Source organism: Aegilops tauschii, chromosome 7 (assembly GCF_002575655.3).
Source record: "Aegilops tauschii subsp. strangulata cultivar AL8/78 chromosome 7, Aet v6.0, whole genome shotgun sequence".
In the NCBI taxonomy this organism is placed as follows: Eukaryota; Viridiplantae; Streptophyta; class Magnoliopsida; order Poales; family Poaceae; genus Aegilops; species Aegilops tauschii.
This window is the reverse complement of record NC_053041.3, coordinates 561336663-561357251: the sequence shown is the minus strand read 5'-3', so window position 1 is coordinate 561357251 and position 20589 is coordinate 561336663.

Below are 20589 nucleotides of genomic sequence, written 5' to 3'. Positions count from 1 at the left end.
TATCGTTGTTGCCTTCTGACGACATCTAATAGGATAAATGAACCTACACCTCCTCACCAAGTGGTAGGATTTGGAAAATTTCTCAAAACGATTCCAGCCTTTTGGCTCAGATCTTGAAAGCAAAATACTTCCACCCCCTTTGACTCTTCGATCAAGGGCTCGCAATTTTGGAATGGGATCCAAAAATGAAAGGATGTTTTCAACCTTGGCGCCCAATTCTTGGTTGGCGATGGAGCCGACACTGATTTTTTTGGCTCTTGAGTTGGTTGTCGGCCACGCCGTTGTATGTGATTTACCCGAAGCTCTACCCTATTGCTTGTGACCCTGAGATCCTTGTCAAAGATGCCCTTCGTAATGACCAAATAAACCTTGTCTTGCTCCACAACCTCACCGTAGAAGAACAAGCTTCGCGGGAGTCACTTGTGCTGGCCTTGGGGCAGTTTCAGCTATCAGAAAATGACGAAACCATCAGGTGGGACCTTGAGGCATCGGGAAGGTTCTCGCTCAAATCCACCTATTCTAAAACGATCCAACATCCTAAGATCCGTGACGCCGAAACCCTTTGGGTTGGGTTACATCGGTGCCACTTAAAATTCGAATTTTCTTATGGTAAGCCTCTTTCGGTCATCTCCTGTCGCTACTTAACATCCAAAAACATCCAAAAACGCAACTGGCCTGGTAATGCTACTTGTGCCCTTTGTGGGGAGTTATTTTGTAGTGGTGTGTTCCATGTTTTGTGATGCCAAGATATGTGAAGCGGACAAACAGAAGTTCAAGTTCATCAATTGGGTAGTCAGCCTTCTAGCGTTCCACCTGTCCAATGTCCACTTCCCCACGCCACAAGGATTAGTTTGGGATTATTATAACACATGTGTTATTCTTGTTAATTGACATTCCAGGTTGTGCCTACTGGGTTTGCAAGTTCAAATAAACAACTTGTAGCACGAGCACATGTTTTTTTAAAACATGTGCTCGTGCTACAAGTTGCAAGACAGGAACAAAGTAAATACAGTAGTTGTGTACATCTTAGTTATGCGGAGGCCAAGTGTCGCTCATTATGATTTGTCCGCTTGATGAAACATTATGAGTTAATAAAAGTGCCATTTATCCAAGAAGGTAAATCAGTAACAAATTCTAAGACAGGAACAAGCATTCGGTAAAGAAAATCGCACCACCAGAACATACCAAGAACATATATTGAACTAAAGAGAAGAAATCATGATCAATAGCATCGTTACATCATATCAATTATCCAATTCTCATCCAACCCTTGTGTCTACATGGAACTACACACACATGGATTGATTAAACATCATAAAAACTTATAGAATTCAATTAAACCAGCGGGGCCAGAGAGAAAGCACTCTAAACTCCAAGCAAAACCAAGTGGAGATGATGGAGATGATTCAAACGGCCTCCTATCAGCGGAGAACTACCGATAGAACTATCTCAAGGTGGATGTCGATAGCGGCGGCATAACTTAATTTTTGCGTGGCAGAAGTCTGGATAGATCCCAAGAGGACTTAATAGACAAAGTGGGGTCACGATCTGAGGAGGTGTCGCACCACGCTTGGGTCGGGCACTTGGGATGTGTGGGCCCGGTTGGTCCCTGTCTTTCGCCTACTGAGTTAGTGCATCTTCCCATCCATGACTATCCAACTTTTCCCATTTAATTCATATTTTCCAAGGGAAACTAAAGCATGATTATGCTGATTTCCAACACTTAATAGAAGGTTGGTCCAATAAAAAATAATCATTTCAGCATAAAAACATATCCTCCATTAAACATGAAAAGTCATGATATGTTTACATCGTATCCTTCTACACCATGTGGAGAGCCAAATCCGGCGGAGATGGAGCAAAAATGTGACACACAATCAAGGGTCTGCTATCTACCGTCGTTACTCCTCTCTTAACTACTTTTTTTAGCGAAAAGGTCTTCATGGCTAGCTTTATTGATTGTTAAGCAACATTACATCGTCCACAAGTTTTGAGTGTAACCAACTAGGGGGATCATCGTCCCATGTACAGGAAAATTTATTCAAAAACTCTATTATTTAGCTATCTCATGAGCCGCGCCATTAGGTCTGGAGGACAATGTAGAAAGTCGACCTTCCCAATCATAGTAACCTAATCCACAAATTCTGCATAGATCCCTGCTACAGGATCCCACCATTGGTTTTGCCCAGTGCAAAAGTTCACAACTTTCATGGAATCTGATTGGGCCATTACTCTTTGCAACGCCAAGTGGTTTGCAAGGATCAGCCCCTCTTTCATAGCCATCGCCTCCATCGATACTACATCTGCCGCATGTGAGTAGTAGGATCATCTACACGCTAAGAATGCCGGAGAGGTCTCGCTGTAGCTCCTGCACCTTCGCCTTTGCATGAAAAGAAGCATCTAAATTTAATTTAACAAAACCCAGGTTAGGCTTAGACCATTTCACTTGAGCGTTTGGAGTCATCGTACGGGCACTGGCGGCAGTCGCCGCATGGCCAGCAATCCCCAAAACTGACAAAGGCTATCTGCTCATGGGTGGAATTGGTTTGGTTCATTGTTTATAGATTGTCTGCGGAGCCTCCATAAGTACCAAGCTCCAATGACTATGACTTCATGCACTTCACACTCAGAATACAGTGAAGGGGTTGATTCATTTGACGAAAGATTTGCTCTAGTACTACAGACCCGGATCGTCAATGTGTACTACTTCAGAGATCAAATGGGAGACATCCAACACTTTCCATAGATGTGTTGCTCTTCCATACGTGAATAATAGGTGTTTTATATCTTCGGATCCCTCTTTTTTTTCACAGCATCTTCCGGTCCCTGTTTGCAAATAGGGCACATTCCATCAGTTCCAACATGGCGATAAACAAGGATAGATTTCACGGGACTTCCATGTAACGCCCGCCAGCTAAAGACCTGGACCTTGCATGGGATCACAAATTTCCACAGTGATTTCCAAACTGGGTTATTGATAGATGAGCCCACCCTCGAGATAGTAACTCCACTACTTCTGAATTGATGTGCCCATTCTAAATGATATGCGGACCTTACTGGAAAAAAAAATCCATTACGCATATAGCGCCACGCGACAAAATCATCAAAGGCCATATAGTTTAGGGGAATACTAAGAATCCTTCGAGTGTCGACCAGACAAAGGATAGATGAGATAAGAGGCTCGTCCCATTGTCCTATCCCCGGATCAATCAGGTCATTAACTTTTGACACTACTACTTGTCCACATTGAGCGATCACCTTACTGTCTGGGCTTCTAGGAATCCATTGGTCTGTCCATATATTAGCATTTCATCCATCTCCTGTTCTCCATATGGATGCTCTTCTAGACGTTTGAATCCCAGCCCAAAGGCTTTGCCAAGTAACAAGTAAAAGAAGAACGTCCTTTGGGTCCCGCTTTGAGAACGTTCCCGTCCGGGTCATACTTTGGCTGAAGAACTTAAGCGCAGAACGAACCTGGATAGGTGATCAACCTCCATGCTTGCTTAGCTAACATGGCCAAGTTAAAAGAGTGTAAATCCCGGAATCGTGTACCACCTTCATTTTTCGGAAAGCAAAGCTTCTTGTCCTCTCCATCATCACCACACCAGAATCCTGCAATAGTATTCATAATTTCTCACCTACTTGGTAAGTTGTTGCCTTGCTGTTTGAGTAATTCAACAAAACAATTGCCCCTAATTTGTGTCGTGACCAATCAAATCTTGCATATTCCCATCACACAACTCTCTCTTCTGTGTGTGCTTTACAACTTTTCATTTAAGGAGTAAAGTTTCTAAAGAGATTCCATATGCCAACAAGTGGGGTATCCTTCTAATTCTTGTTTACAATGTTCCGAACCCATACTCGACCAAGGTACCACCGGAGCACCGAACCTATACTCTACAATCATGCCACATGGCATTGAGCTCCCAGTCATCACCACACCAGAAATGCAAATCTGCAATGGAACGATGACCACTAACCACTGCCACTTCCATTTTAGGTTTCGTTTTTATGTGCGCCATGTGCATGTATGATCAATTTCACCAATGCGCATCGTCACATATTGCACTGTATATCTTGCCTTTGGGCTAATGAACACTGTCCCCAAATTATTTTATCAGTTATGACTAAGCACACCATGTTGCCGAAAAAATTGTCTCTTATCATCTCGCATGTGAAGGATGGGATCGCAAGATGCTAATAGTTCGGTTACAGTAAAGTAGAAAGACCTTGAAGAGACTAACTATAAATAAGCAAGTCCTCGATGGGATCTCATCAGGTCTTCTCTTTTATTCTGATTCCAGCTTCATCATGGTTTGTATACTTGTCAACTTAATCACGGTGGTGCAAAACAGCACCGTGGGTCAATCCAAATGGATGTGGATCCAAGTAATGTGCTGATTCCATTTTGGTGTGAAGGATCGGATCGCATCAAGATGCTAACAGTTCGTTTGGAGTAAATTAGGATGACCTTGAAGAGACTAGTTATAAATAAGCAAGTCCTTGATGGGATCTCATAAGGTCTTCCCTTCTTTTATTATGGTTCTACCTCGACGTGAGACATGATGGTGATCATTACAGATGTCTAATGCATCCTTGTCTGTAGCTGATCTACACCGGCGGCTTATGCAGAAGTCAAAGCTGTTTCAAACAGGGACAATGGCGTTGTTGCGGTCTTCACGGCCATGGCACGAGGGCAGAGGAATTAACTCTAATTATTCTCAAAGCTTCAGTTACGTACACATATCCTAACCTAGTGAATTAATCTAGAAATAAATACTCCTTCTGTCCCAAAATATAAGTCCATTTTTTACACTATCATAGTGTAAAATGATAGTGTAAAATATGGTCTTGTATTTTTGAACGGAGGGAGTAGTTTTTCATTGAAAAAAAACTAGAAATGCTATTGATCTCCAACTTGACGACCAACTAGCCTTTGATCTATATCGGCGTCTCTACAGCTGAGCTGGAGGCACAGCTCCATATAGTACACGCCCTTATGTATGGTTGCAATAGCTTAGTCTTGGCTTGGATCTATAGATCGGGTCACAGTCAATCAAGTGAATTCAAGCTCCATATAGTACGCGCCCTTATGTATATGTGGATCCCAATTAATGTGTTGACTACATTTTGGTGCGAAGGTTCGGATCGCATCAAGATGCTAACAGTTCATTTGCAGTAAATTAGGAGGACCTTGAAGAGACTAGTAACAAATAAGCAAGTCCTTGATGGGATCTCGTAAGAGTATCTTCAATAGATGATGTATATTTTGATGCTTCAAATCGGTGATGTAAAAATTTGAAGCACGAAAAAGTGTTTTTTACATCTCCGAAAAAGGCTCAACTCCAACAGATGGTCCAAAACGAAGAAGTACGCATCACCCAAAAGAGAACCGGCCCCCGCGTCGCTCCCTCCCGGGGCGAAACGGGCGGCGGCCCCTGCCCCTCCCGCAGCCTCCCCAACACCAACCTCCTCTCCCGTCGCCGTCGCCAGTGGCCTCCGGCAGGCAAATCCTGCGCGGAGCCGGTGGCGGCGGGGTGCTCTCCGGTTGCTGCTCGCTCAGGAGGAGGGGAGCTCGCGTGCGGGTCGCGGCTGTCCGGCCCTCGGCCTCGTGGCGGCGTCCCTGCTCGCAGCGGAGGCGGTCTCCGGCATGTGGCACGGCGTCTGGTCGCGGCGGTGGGCGCGCCATCGCGGTGCGCGCGGTCGCGGGCGTCGGTCTCGTGCGGTCCCGATCCGATCTGGGATCCTGTGGGCGGCGGTTGGTGCGGACAGTGTGGGGCGCCGGGGCGGCGGCCTCGGTCCGAGCTCTTGATGTGGCCGGGGCGTGGACGGCGCGCGCTCGCGCGGCGGTGGCTCGGATCCGGCTGTGCGAGTGGGGCGCGACAAGCGGCCGGGCGCGGTGGCTGCTGGTGCGTGTCGGGCGCGGTGACCGGTTGTGCGTGGCGGGTGTGCTTCTCTGAAGTGCGAGGTGTGCAGCTCTGATTGGATCTGATGCGAGGTGCATTGATCTGGGTGATGCGCTTCACGATCCGGCGTTGGTTGCTGCGGTGGTGGTGGCCACGGTGGTGCTGCGGTGGTGAACGGCGGCTTCAGCCAGGGAGTGGTGCATGTCCGGACGCGGTGGATCATTGGATCCCGTGGCCTGAATGAGGTCGGCCTCAGCAGGTGGTGGCTGGTGGGCGGCGGTAGGTGGTGGTAGGTGATCTACGCATCTCCGGCAGAATTCTTTGCTCCGACCTTCTTCGGAGCCGGCGACGGCAGCGCCCGCGGGTGCCCACTCCAAAACAAGGTTGCTTCGAAAATCATGCCTTGACGTCGGGCAGGGCATGCACGAGCGCTATGTTTCCCTCAAAAAATATGTGCGAGCACTATGTCTCGCATTAAGCAAGATGGTAGAAGATCTCGCTGAAGGTTTCCATCCCCTCACGTCATATTGACGGTAACTAAGAATAGTAGAGGAAAGGGGAGAAACAGGAATCAATCCCTAGTCTCCAGGGAGATCGCGAGCACTGCTAGGCACTCCACCAAGTCTCATTCATGGTAAGTAGTCGAGGCATGTCTTACTTGAGGCGATTCGAGCCGGTTTTCTACGGTGTTTTTTCTTTTTTTAGTTTTCTTTTGTTTCTTTTTGTTTCTACTCTGTTTTTTATTCTTTTATTCTTTTTGTTTCTTCATTTATTTAATTTTCATTTTCTTTTGCTTCTTTTTTTGTTCTCTTTGTTCTTTTGATTATTATTCTACATTTCTTGTATATGTCAACAAAATTTTTCCAATAAAAATTAAATATTGTTTAATACATAGGCAAAACTATTGTATACACATTTCTAACATTTTCCAAATACAAAATTAACATTTTTTAATACATGGTCAACGTTTTTTTTACATTTATTATTTTTAAAACTGCTTGATTAATAGTTTTCAAGTAAAAAGATTAAGATTTTCTAATACATGGTGAACATTTTTTCTATACACTTTTAACATTTTCCAAATGCTTGGCTAATATTTTCATACACTTATTTAACAATTTCCTACATGCTTGATCAACATTTTTATATACGTTATTACGCAAATTCATCATTTTTAATACATGGTCAACATTGTTTATACACATTTAACATTTTCCAAATGCTTGAATAACATTTTTCAAATATTTGTTCAACATTATTTCAAAAACATGATTACATTTTTATATACATGATCAATTTTTTCATAATTTTCTTAATACATGGTCAACAAATTTTCTATATACATCTAACATTTCCCAAATGGTTGATTAACAATTTTCAAAGACATGTTCATCATTTTTTTAAAATGCTTGATGAACATTTTCATATTCATGAAAAAAAATCATTTTTTAATACAGGATCAACAATTTTTCTATACATGATCAACATTTTTCCCACTGCTTGATTAACATTTTTCAAATACTTGTTCAACATATTTCAAATGTTTTTTGTAGAGCGGTTTTTTTAATATATATTTGGAATATTTTAAAGTGTAAGCAAAAGTACAAAATAAATGAAAAAATGAAAAAAAAACAGAAAAAAGAGGTTGTGGCCTGCCGAGCGCGTGGGCCAGCCCATCTCGCTAGTCCCTTCAGCGAGCGGAAGCTAGACTCGATGAAGGCGAGGTATAGGGGCGCCCCAGGGCATGACCCTTTTAATTGTGGGTCAAGGGGGGGGGCTTAAGGGTTGTTTTGATATTGCTCACAGAGTCGATCCTTTTAGCATTGTTTGGCCTTTTTAGGGCTATTTTGACTTTTTAAGTAAAATTAAAAATTTAGAGGGGTAAAATGGTCAAAAATAGAAAAACCAAAAGCTCCGACGGGGCGAAACGGGCCACAAGGATGAAAAGCAACATGGGCCGACCTTTATAACTAGCATGTTGGGCTGGTTCCATGTGACCAGGCCTTCGGGCTGTCACGACACACCCTTTTATAAAAGGGCTGACGCTGGAACAGTCACCAGACTATTGCTATGAGAATGAGGGGAACAAAGTCTATATACCACATGTTAAATCACAAAGGGATGAAAGGTGACGAGAGAAATTTCTTGAAATGCATCAACCAATCAAAAGCTGCATGTGTCATGAACAGCTTTGCGATGATCTGGTTGAGCACTCTCCGTATTATGTTCTACTTTGAATGATTTTGGCCCAATAATTATCTTTAAATTTGAATTTTGAATCAAATATCATATATTGTAGTTTTGAAATGATTATCAAGTATATGTGTCTGAAATAAATATGTGTCGATACTATGGACATTCATGGCCCTTTGTGTGCCTGTTTAATGAAACATATAAAGAAAAAAGGGGGTGTTTATGGGAACTGGGAAATTACTTCACCTGTGAACTTTCACTAAGTTATGGGCACACAGTAAAACCGCTTTTATGGGTTTTTCTTAGAAAAAATGTTGGAGATGCTCTAAAATTTGGTTGATTGTCAAATCTGCCAATGCCTCACAGTTGGCTTGCCAAAATTTGGTCTTCCCCCCATATTTTAGCTTGACCTTTAACCAAGAGTCTGCAAATTTCGAGGGTAGTGAGAGGGGGGGGGGGGGGGGGGGGGGGGGGGGGGGGGGTTGACATGATTTGGGTGGGTGGGCTGAAATTAAATATGTGAATCTTTACTCATATTGGCCAGTATTTCTTCCAAACTGTGCTAGCTTCTACAATTTAATTATCTCCACCTACATCCTCTCAAAAGTTATTAAAAAAAACTAAATTTCACATAAAAATGCTATCTTCACCTAGAAACATACTCCCCGGAATAGGTGATTTGTAGTTTAATCCTAAGTCAAACTATATATTTTAATAATGACCAATTTATGGAGAAATGTATTAACACCTACAATACGAAGTAAGTATATTAGAAAAAAAAACATGATCCAATTTTTTAAATTCTTTCTGTTCCACCATGTAGTTCAATTAACTAAAATACAGACCTAAAACTTTTCCAAAACATGGAAAGAAGTTTTTTTGGTTGGGGTTATTTAAGCCTCTTGGGACTGTACGATAAGTTGTTTTTATTGTGCTTCCTTCAGGATTGGCCGATAAATGCCAATCCAGGTCTAGTTACTCATATTTGAGCAAACAATTTCCTATGAAAGCGAGCCAAACTTAACTTTGTTTGTTCATGTGTTCCTTTATTTGTTCTCTTTTTGTCTCATTTCTTGCCTGAGTTCGTTCTTGTTTGATTGGAGGCATAGAATGATACATGATGGTTCCCTCCAAAGAGATGCTCCTAAGATTGCATTGTCATTTTAGTCCGCAAAATGTGCCATAGCAGCACAACACCAATAGCTTAATTTACAGGGTCAAAAAAACACCAAATAGCTTAATTTACAGTTAACAATGACAAAGTACAAAAGAAAAATGTTAATCGAACATATATACTTCCGTTTGTTACCTATCTAGATTCAAAAGGTTTTTATGAGAAAACCCTGCAATAGGAAGAAGATAAGACCATCAGTTTTTATTATAGTTGGTGTGAGATTTGGCCCTGAGAATTACCTTCGATGTGAGAAAGTGTAATGAACAATTTCTTTCGACAAGGGTGGGCATCAAGGGGATACAGACATAATGAGCACACACATGGCATTTGCATAACAATGATGCACACAACCAACATCAACGCATGCACACACATACACACACAAACACAAAGAAAATCACACCGACAACTACCAAAGTGCGTTTCAATATGAGTACACCGACAACTAGCAAAGTGCATTTCCGTATACAGTAAAATGCATTTCCACATGAATATACCAGTTGCCCTCTTTTAGTATTTTTACCAAGCTGCAGTTTCTATTATCACTCCCTTCGATCCATATTAATTGGTGTTGCTTTAGTACAATTTGTACTCAAGTTGTACTAAAGTAGCGACAATTAATTTGGATTGGACGAAATAGTGTGAATATAGAGTTCATATTGGTATGAATTGAATAGTCAAGTTTACACCTTCCCAATTATGGAAGGCAGCCACATGTTCAGGTTGATACAGTAGATGTTGTACCTGGTCATCTACATCATCGAAATGTTCATGTCCATTTAGGTGTAAATCCTGGTACAGTTCATGAAGTCCACGGGCATAAGGAGTTGAAGAACTTAACCTGATCTATCACTTCCTTGTAATGAAATTGATGTCGGCAATCTATGCCTGCTAGCCAAATATTCTTCCAATGTTATGTTAGTGTATTTATAATTTTTATAATTTTCCCGAAGGACAATGCTAACTTCCGAACGTTCTGATTTTAGCGATAGATCTGAACGACTTGTTCCCACCTGATCGATATCGCCCCATGCTCGCTTCCACATATTTTTTTTCCTTCTCTCAAAAACCATAGATGACAACAGTAAGTTCCACCGATTTTTTCCTTCTCTCAAAAACTGTAGATGAAAATAGTAAATCGGAAAAGAAAAGATACAGTAGATGTTGTACCTGGTCATCTACATCATCGACATGTTCGCGTCCATTTAGTGTAAATCCTGGCACAGTTCATGAAGTCCACGGGTATAAGGAGTTGAAGAACTTAACCTGATCTGTCACTTCCTTGTAATGAAATTGATGTCGGCAATCTATGCCTGCTAGCAAGATATTCTTCCAATGTTATGTTGGTGTATTTATCATTTTCCTGAAGAACAATGCTAACTTCTGAACGTTCTGATTTTAGCGATAGATTCAAACGCTCATTCCCTCCTGATCGATATCGCCCCATGCTCGGTTCCACATATTTTTTTCCTTCTCTCAAAAACCATAGATGACAACAGTACGTTCCACCGATTTTTTTCGTTCTCTCAAAAACCGTAGATGACAATAGTAAATCGGAAAATTAAAGATACAGTAGATGTTGTACCTGGTCATCTACATCATCGACATGTTCGTGTCCATTTAGGTGTATATCCTGGTATAGTTCATGAAGTCCACGGGTATAAGGAGTTGAAGAACTTAACCTGATCTATCACTTCCTTGTAATGAAATTGATGTCGGCAATATATGCCTGCAGCCAGATATTCTTCCAATGTTATGTTGGTGTATTTATCATTTTTATCATTTTCCTGAAGGACAATGCTAACTTCCGAACGTTCTAATTTTAGCGATAGATCCGAACGACTCGTTCCCACCTGATCGATATCGCCCCATGCTCGCTTCCACATATTTTTTCCTTCTCTCAAAAACCATAGATGACAACAATAAGTTCCACCGATTTTTTTCCTTCTCTCAAAAACCGTAGATGACAATAGTAAATTGGAAAATTAAAGTGCTTAAAAGAGGACATGAACCTAGGTCTACTCAATAGCTATTAAACCCAATAACCAACTAAGCCACCTTTAGTTCTTGTCTATTGTAGTTAAATAAGGTTATTTTAACCTTTCTTCTTTCTTTCATATCAGAAAAAATAATAAATTTTGGCTTGGTAACTTTGGCATGACCAGCGTGATAATTAACATGAGCAACATGATAACTATATTATGATAAAGTTGGTAACTACAGTACGAGAAGGTTAATGGCTATATCATGAGAAGCATGATAACTTTAGCATGGGGTAGTATGGTAATTTAACATAAAAGTTCCTGGTGTATGTTTCAAAAACATTTTTTCTTGGATGAAAGTTACCACGGTGTTTAAACGTGAGATATTAGGTCTGTTATGCATAAAATTATCATAAATTTACATGGAAGTTGCCAGAAGAGTTATGTTTCAACGTTCTTTTCCTTGAAGTCAAAGTTACCATGGTGGTTGAATATAAGTTATGAAGTCCACGGTGCATAAATGACCATTGTATTACACAGAAGTTAGCGGGGCATGTTTCAACAATTTTTTTCCCTTGGGTAAAAAGTTATCAGTGTGTTGTATGTGAGTTATCGGGTGCTGGTTCGTAAATTACTGTGTTGTTTACACTAGATTATCAGGGTGTATTTCTACAACTTTTCGCTCATAGTGAAAAGTTATCAGTGTGTTTATATGTAAGTTATCAGGTCTATGGTGTGTAAATTACCATCTTATTTACACAGAAGTTATCGGGTAAGGTGAAAACTTATCAGTGTGTTTATATGCAAGCTATCAGGTCTGCTGTGCGTAAAGTACCATCTTATCTACACATAAGTTACCGGGGTATGTTTTAACAACTTTTTGTCCCCGAATAAAAAACTTATTAATTTGTTTGTATGTACGTTATCAGATCTACAATGCATAAAATACCATGATATTAACACAGAAAGTTACTGGGAGATGTTTCAACAACAACAAAAATCTTTTCCGGATGAAAGTTAACATGACGTTTGTACGTAATTTATCTTGTTTGTGGTGTAAATTACCATGTTATTTTCATAAAAAGTTATGAGGCTATATTTCTACAACTTTTCTCTCCCGTGTTCAAAATTTATCAATGTGTTTATACATAAGTTATCAGGTCAGCATTACATAAGTTATCATCTTATTTACACAGAAGGTACCGGGGTATATTTCAACAACTTTTCCCCTCGGATGGACAAAAAGTGGTATTTATTTGAAATTGTCACGAGCCAAGTAGTGGGTGAGTTGGCTAGTGTGTTAAGATCTCAATATTGAATTCTTAAGTTCAATTAGCATGATTTTTAGGCTATAAAATTACAAGTATGGAAACTGTTGGCGTCAAGGGAAAAAATCGTGATTAACGCTCACCTGCCCCATGTCCACGTGTAAATTAGGATCGTCGCTAAATGCCTAAATTAGTATCCCGCAAAAACCGCGATCTTATTAAAAACAGGAGAGGGGGTTACACGAGAAAATACGAAAAAATATCCTCAAATCGGGAAAGAGGGAGACGAGCATGCCCAACGCGATAGGAATCGAAAGGCGGATGGATTGCTCGGATGTCTTGCCGAATTCCGAACATTCGGAAATTAGGTTTGTCATTTTCTGAATTCCATCGCTGTGTTATCCAAATTATGTGTTTGACATCAATAACTTTTTTGATATTTGTATTGCCCGATGTATTCTTTTGTACAAACCCCAACAAGCATTTTTATAACTTTAATTGGGATAGGGTTTGAACCCAACAGGGATAGGGGTTCCACTCAAATCCCCTCGAGATCAATTCCATATGGGGAACAAAACCGTAACAACCGAACAAGGCCTAAAGGATTTAAATAGGCCCCCGGATGCTCTAATCGAGTTCATTACTTTAGTCAACAAAATGGCATGGATGCCATAGACAATGGGCATGCATGCCAACATTTGTGGGAATTCACGAGGACTCATATTTGGGAGCCGTATGCTTAGTAATAACACTTTTTACAGTGAAAAAGCAACATATCTGAAGATTCAACAAATGCACTACCATAATCACCACCCAAAAGATTAAAAAAAATACCAAAATTGCAGAATCGAACATTAACGGCGACCCAAATTTCAAATCACCGGAGAAACAATTTCGTGGTAACCTCACTCAGGAGCTATACCGTCCGCTAAAGCAGGCAATATTGGCGATAGTGGACAAGTTTCCAGTCGACATCTATATCTATATCTATATCTATATCTATACCTACTTTACTAATAAAACCAGGTGTGTTTCTTCAATTTTTTCATCCGTTCACCTTCAAAAGTATTTTTTTTCTATCCGAGGTGGTACTAAACTTTTGTGCGTCTATCCGCTAGAAATGAAAAAAGATTTGTCCAGAATTCCATAATTGGGCCGCGCGCGCTCCGGCCCAACGAAGCCAGCGCACTTTTTATTGCCCTGGCAAAAGAACGACCTTATTTATCGCCCCGAGCGATAAATAGTTGAAGCTGCCCGTTACCCCTTTTTCGATGTTCTATCTCTATCTTTCCTTTTCTGTTCCTTTCTCTTTCTCTTTTATATTTCCTCTTCTTTTTTCCATCTTTACTTTTATTTTTTATGTAAAGTAAAAATTTACAAAATATTCAGAATTTCAATTTTTGTTCAAATATTCAAAAAATGTCCAGAATTCAATTTTTTTGTTCCTGATTTGAAGAATGTTCGAAACTATTAAAAATCATGTTTTGAAATATTCTCATTTTTTTGTGTTTTTCAATAAATCTTAGATATTTTTCATAAAAATTACATTTTATAAAATGTTCCATATTTAAAAATATTCCTGTTTTAGTGACATGTTTACAAATCCAGAAAAATATTTTCGTCTAAGAAAACGTTTTTCTAAAATTGTTTTGAATGTTCCCCTTTTTAAAAAGATCAAATATTCAAAAATATTTATGTTTTTATAAAATTTCCATGTTTTCAAATTATTGTTTGTGAATTTCAAAACTATCAATGTTTCTAAATTTTTCGTGTTTTTCAGAAATATTGGATTTTTCAAAAAACAATTGTCGCCTCTTTGAAAAAAATTCTGGATTTAAAAAATTGTTCACGTTTCCAAGAATATTCGCCAATTCATATTTATTTTGAATGTTCAAAAAAATTGAAAGATATTTCTAATCTGACGCTATAGTGTTTTCTTAAATATTTCGCATTGGCCATTGGCTAGTGGTGCATGGTCGGTCTATGTTGGTTGACTATAAATGAAAGAAATTGTGGGCACATGCCAATAAAAGAGATTATGTTGTTTGGCTTTAATTAGAGCAAAATTATGGGCACTTGAGCACTGAAATAATCAAAGAGAATAAACCCTAAAAAGAAGGGGCATTCATGCCTGATTATGCCAATGAAACGGGATTGATGCATTGCAATTAATAATCCACCTAATTACGCCGTCGTAGGATAGAGTAGTCGAAACAACTGTGTCCCGAAGGTTGCCGTGCAGCCACCAAATGATGAGGTAGGCACAACCCGATGATAGAGGCAGACCCGGAGGAAAAAAAGCATGAGTTGGGTGCTCACCACCAATCCGACCAACCCCACCACTATCGAGATTTCCCGTGTCAAACATGTCCAACGAGAAGACCATAACTCCTTCTCTATCGCCTACCATTGTGGAGACCCTTTTTTTGGATGACACATCAATTATTTTTCCCGTTGCTTCTAAAAAAAAAAAAATCTCTCCCGTTGCAACGCACGGGCATATGTGCTAGTAGTCAGTTTAAGGAGGTTTCTTCAGAATTTGGCGCATTCAACCGGATTTCTAGGATTTTTTCACTCAGGGTTCCATAGCTTAGCACCGAGACTCTCCAGCAACAATAGTGGCGCGACCATGGCGATTTCACGGACGGTTTAAAATGATGGCAAAAACACATAGTTTTTTTAACAGCCGCCCAGGGGAGAAATCCCCACCAGAATTTGATCTCTTCAAGGAAAATATTGATCCAGTTTACGAAGAAAATCGGATTGAAAAGCTAAACAAGTTGAATCCGTTTGTGAAGGAAACCGGGCCAAAAAAGACATAGTTCATCCATGGATGAATTCTCGATTACATTATCAATCCGAGGAACGCTAACATAGAGACAAACAAAAGAATTCCTAAGAATGTTCTAGCTACATCCTGTCCAACGTTCCTGTTGTTGCCGCCGGCACTGCTCGCCCTGGTCACGTGACCCACTTCTCCGTCAACCTCGTCAATCTCCTCCTTCTCCTCCTCACGATCGTCATCAGCGTCCTCCTTCACGTCCAGAGACTGCAGAGCGAGAGATAAACCCTGGAACTCAACGTCCTCCTCCTTCGTGTCCAGAGACGGCGGACCGAGAGCGAAACCCTGGAACTCGACGACGGCTGCATCGGCCTCAGCGTCGGTGTTTCCGTCATCGTCGGCGGCGTAGACGTCTTCTAGGCGCACCACGTAAAAGCAAAACTCCATGTCCAGCTCCACCGGCGTCTGCAGCTTCACGCAGGGGTTCTGCGCCGACAGCCTTCCGAGCATGAGGTTCCGCGTGCCGATCTCGACGCAGGCGGCCACGACGCTCTGGCCGCCGGCTTCTCTCTCCGGGTGGACGAGGAAGACGTCGGTGACGAAGAGGCGCTCGTCGGCGCTCCTAGGTGCTAGCGTCTCCTCCTCGCCGCACTTGAGCCGCGAAAACAAGGGGCGTCGTTGTGACCGCTGCTCCTCCGTGTCTTTGTCCATGCTTGATGGATCCATCGGCAGAGTTGCACTGCACGTACTAGCTTCGTGATCGTGAACAAGAGTCCTCAGCTTGCTTTGTCCCTTTGTGCATCGACGCCTCTGCTTATATTGACCGGGGAGTTGCCGATTCCGACTAGCCGTCAGTTTACTCCGGTCCCACCGAAAATATTCAAATTAGGATAAGGCTCGGACCCGGAGCAGCAGCATTCAGTACGTTATACATTATCGAGCAATCAATCAATTTTGGGGGCAAATTCGTCCAAGCGTACACATCTATGCCTTTTTTTCCGGGGACATCTATGCTACGGTGTACAGAAAAATTACAAAGATGAGTATAAACACTGACCTATACAATGAGAGTACAGCTGACTCCACCAACATACACAAAGACCCAAGAAAATATAACTAAACATAACGGAAAGTAGTGGCTATTCTCGGGTGTCCTACACCCGAGTTTGTCCAAAAATTGGAAAAAATGTTATCTAACAACATTCAAAAAAATAATAAAAAAATCGAAAAAAAACTCTACCAAATGTTTGAGGTTCTTGCAAAATTTCATCCAAAAATAGCATCCCTTGAGCTCTCACAGAAAAAAGAAAAAAATAAATCGCTGCTCAAAGTTTGGTGCACTGTTTGAGCAGCATTTTTTTTTGTGTGTGTGGGAGCTACTCAGATGTTATTTTCAGATGAAATTTTGTAAGAACCACAAATATTTGATAGAGTTTGATGTCCCAAAGTTTCAATTTTTTTGGACGGTGTTTGATAATGTTTTTTTCAATTTTTAGACAACTCGGGTGTAATACACCTGAGTAGAAAATCCACTCTCCAAACATAAACATCCACGGATACCTTTATGCTTCCGGCCTGGTGGGTCACTGACTACCATCATGCATACTCCAGTATCGTTGAAGTAATGATGCAACCGAAGAGCCAACCATCATCAACAACATCAAAAAAACATCGTCCCCTATTGGCTTCACTGGTTGCAGTAGCCACCCGCCTCTGAAGACGAAATCAAAGTCGTCGCTAAAAAGTATGCCCGATATGCACCGTACCCCATGATGCATCTCTATGCCCGAATCTAAGGACGCCGCTGGACGTGAGCGAAGAAGACACCTAGCTAGATCTATTCGCCACGCACAAGTAGACACCAGGACCACCCTTCCCGAGCTTAGTTGAAGGACCGCCCTACCACCACGTAGAGCCGAAGCGTCGGATGACCACCGACTCATGTACAATCCACAATATCTGATAAATGACTGGCAATACAACACTCGGGAGGTGATGCTGATGAATCAGCAGTGGTTGGAGAGACGACGAGGAGAGACGGGCCTCAGTAGATCAGGAGAGAGATGGTGATAGGGAAGGAGGCCAGCGGGGCGTCGACAAGAAGCTGGTGAGTCGAGGTGGACCGTCCAACACTAGAGGTAGACGGCGGTGCGATCGTCGCTGCCAGAGTGTGGGAGGAGGTCAGGGTGGAGCAAGCACATGAGCATGAGGCAAAATTAGTTTTTTTTCTTATGGGTCCGACTATGTCACATCTAGATGTGAGATAATGCCAAACATATCTATCATGGGAAAATCCAAAACTGCGGCCTTTCCTTCAGTCTACGCAAACGCGCGCACACCCTCGGGCTGCGTTGGGCCGGCCCATATTACCTTCCATTTTTCTGTTTTAAACAGATGCAAAAAAGCACGCACGGGAGGTTTCGAACCCGCGATCTATTAGTTGAACATAGCTACGGCCTACGATAGCCACTACACCAAAGAAACCGTGTGACTATATGCATCCTTTTTATTCCTTTCTTCTTTCCATTTCTTTTTCCTTTTATTCTTTTTTTGGGTTTTCTTTTCCGATTTTCCTTTTTCTAATTCGATGATAAAAATTCACCAGATTTTATGACGTTTTTTAATTTGGTGATCTGTTTTCAATATCAATGAACTTTTTCCAAATCTGATCAACTATTCTAAAAAAATTGGTGAACTTTTATTCAAATTGATGAACTTTTTCAATTATGATGATTTTTTTCAATTTTGATGAACTTTTTCTTAAATTTTGTGAACCTTTGTTGAAATTTTGAACTTTTCTTAAAATCGATGAACTTTTTTTCAAAATAGGTGAACTATTTCAAAATAAAATTATGAACTTTTTTCAATATCGATGAACATTTTTTCAAAAGCGGTGAGCTTTTTTTAAATTTGTGAACTTTTTAAAAAATGGATGAACTTTTTTCAAATTCAACGAACCTTTTTCAAATCAATGAACTTTTATTCAAATTTGATGAATTTTTTTGAAGTCGATGAACTTTTTTCATTTTCTTTGTGAACTTTTCCTAAAAATCGTTGACTTTTCAAGTAATTTTCAAATTTAAGTTGACCTTTTATTAAAAGTAAGGTTAACTAGACTGTTTTCTGTTATTAGTAAACAAAGCGAGTTTGCTCCAGTGGTTTAGTGCGTTAGGAAGCAGACGTGAGGTGCTGAGTTCTAATCTCAGTTTTCTCTCACGTTTTCCTTTTTGAGTAGGTGTTGGGCCGGCTCGCTACGGCTCGCTAGCGAACTCCAGTAGCCTCAACCAGCGCTTAGAGCGCCGATTAGGTGCTCCCTCTAACATGACATCATTTTTATTTGTCCAGCTAGCCTCGTTTTTTTATTATCCAGCCCAACTGTTGTTTGTTGTTTTTTAAAATTGTCCAGCCCAGTTTTTTTGAAAATGATTATATTTTTTATTTGTCCAGTCAGCCTCATTTTTTTATTGTCCAGCCCAATCGCTGTTTGTTTTTCCTTATTGTCTAGCCCAGTTTTTGAGAAAAAGGCGTAAAAAAATGGTGCACCTACTAGAACTAATGAATGTCTGTTGCTAAAGATCAACGCAAATATTTAAGAACTCAATGTTTCGTCAGATCTGAAATCTTTTTTGAACATTTATTGAAAAATTGTGAATGTCGAATATTTTTTTAAACGCAAAGAATTTTTGGTCATCTGAAGATTTTCTGAAAAGTGCGAACAATTTTTTTGTAATTCTATTTTTTTGAAAACACAAGAAGTTTTTGAAAAAAATTGAACAATTTTTTAAATCCTAAAAATAGTTTTAAATGCGAGCAATTTAGATATTTTTAAACTTTTTTGAAAGCACAAACAAATTTTGAAAAAATGGGCACAATTTTTGAAATTCCCAAACATTTCCCAAAAAGAATGAAATGTTTTACGAAAACATGAACACTTTTTGAAATTCTGAATAGTCTTTGAAAATGGGAGCATGTTTTAAACATTCATAACATTTCTTATATATAAAATGAACTTTTTTAGTGTGGGATGAACTATTTTAATATACGATGAACATTTCCTTGAATAAGCTGAACTTTTTTTAGTGTTTGGTGAACCCTTTTTGTTTTTAGTGCGTGCTTGTGTGCGCCGATCGTTGTGCATGTCTTTTATACTATGTCTTGGATATAGGCATGTGCTAGTACATCCCTTGATATGCATGCAAATGCAAAGCTCATCGAAGGATCAACTAATGCATGAACTGGTGTGATGACATGCTTCCTTCCCTGTGTATCCTACACATAACAAAAAACTTCCACATTCAAAAAGATGAATTGTAGGGCTTAGTCACGTAAGAGGCAAAACACATGCTCAGTTGCAAGTCGAGGGTGAACTTGCAATTGGGACAACTATGAACCCATCCCCGAGTCGATGGTGGACTTCCAACTTAGATGAAAAACAAACTATGCGCCTAATTATGAGTCGAAGGTGGACTTGCAACTGGAAAACTACACACTGTGACATTTGCGAGTCGAGGGTGGACTTGCAACTGGGACAAGAAAAGGTCGAGCCCCAGTTGCAAGTCGATGGTGGACTTGCAACTGGGACAAAAAAGTCGGCTCCAGTTGGGAGTCGAGGATGGACCTGCAATTGCGACTAAAAATTCTAGCACCAGTTGCGAGTCAAGGGTGGACTTGCAACTCGGACAAAAAAGGTTAGGCCCCAGACGCGAGTCGAGGGCGGACTTGCAACTTGGACAAAATATAAAGGTCTGACCCCATTTGTGAGTCGAAGGTGGACTTGCAATTAGGACAAAAAAGGTTCGGCCCCAGTTACAAATCGAGGGTGGACTTCCAACGGGGACAAAAAATGTAGGACCCTAGTTGCGAGTTGAGGGTGGACTTGCAATTCGGACAACAAATGTCGGTGCCCAGTTGCGAGTCGAGAGTAGAATTGCAATCGGGAAAAAGAAGTCGGGCCCAGTTGCGACTCGAGGGTGGACTTACAATTAAAAAGGTGGGACCCCCAGTTGCGATTTGAAGGTGGACTGGCAACTGGGACAAAAAACGTCAAGTCGTGTGATTGCAACTGGGACAAAAGATGTTGGGCTCCAATTGCAAGTCAAGGGTGGACTTGCAACTAGAAAAAAATATCGTGGCCCAGTTGCGAGTCGACGGTGGACTTGCAACTCGCACGAAAAAATATTGAGTACTAGTTGCGAGTCGAGGGCGGACTTGCAACTAGGACCCAAAAAAAGGCCAGGCCCCAGCTGCGAGTTGAGGATGAACTTGTAACTGGGACAAAAAAGGC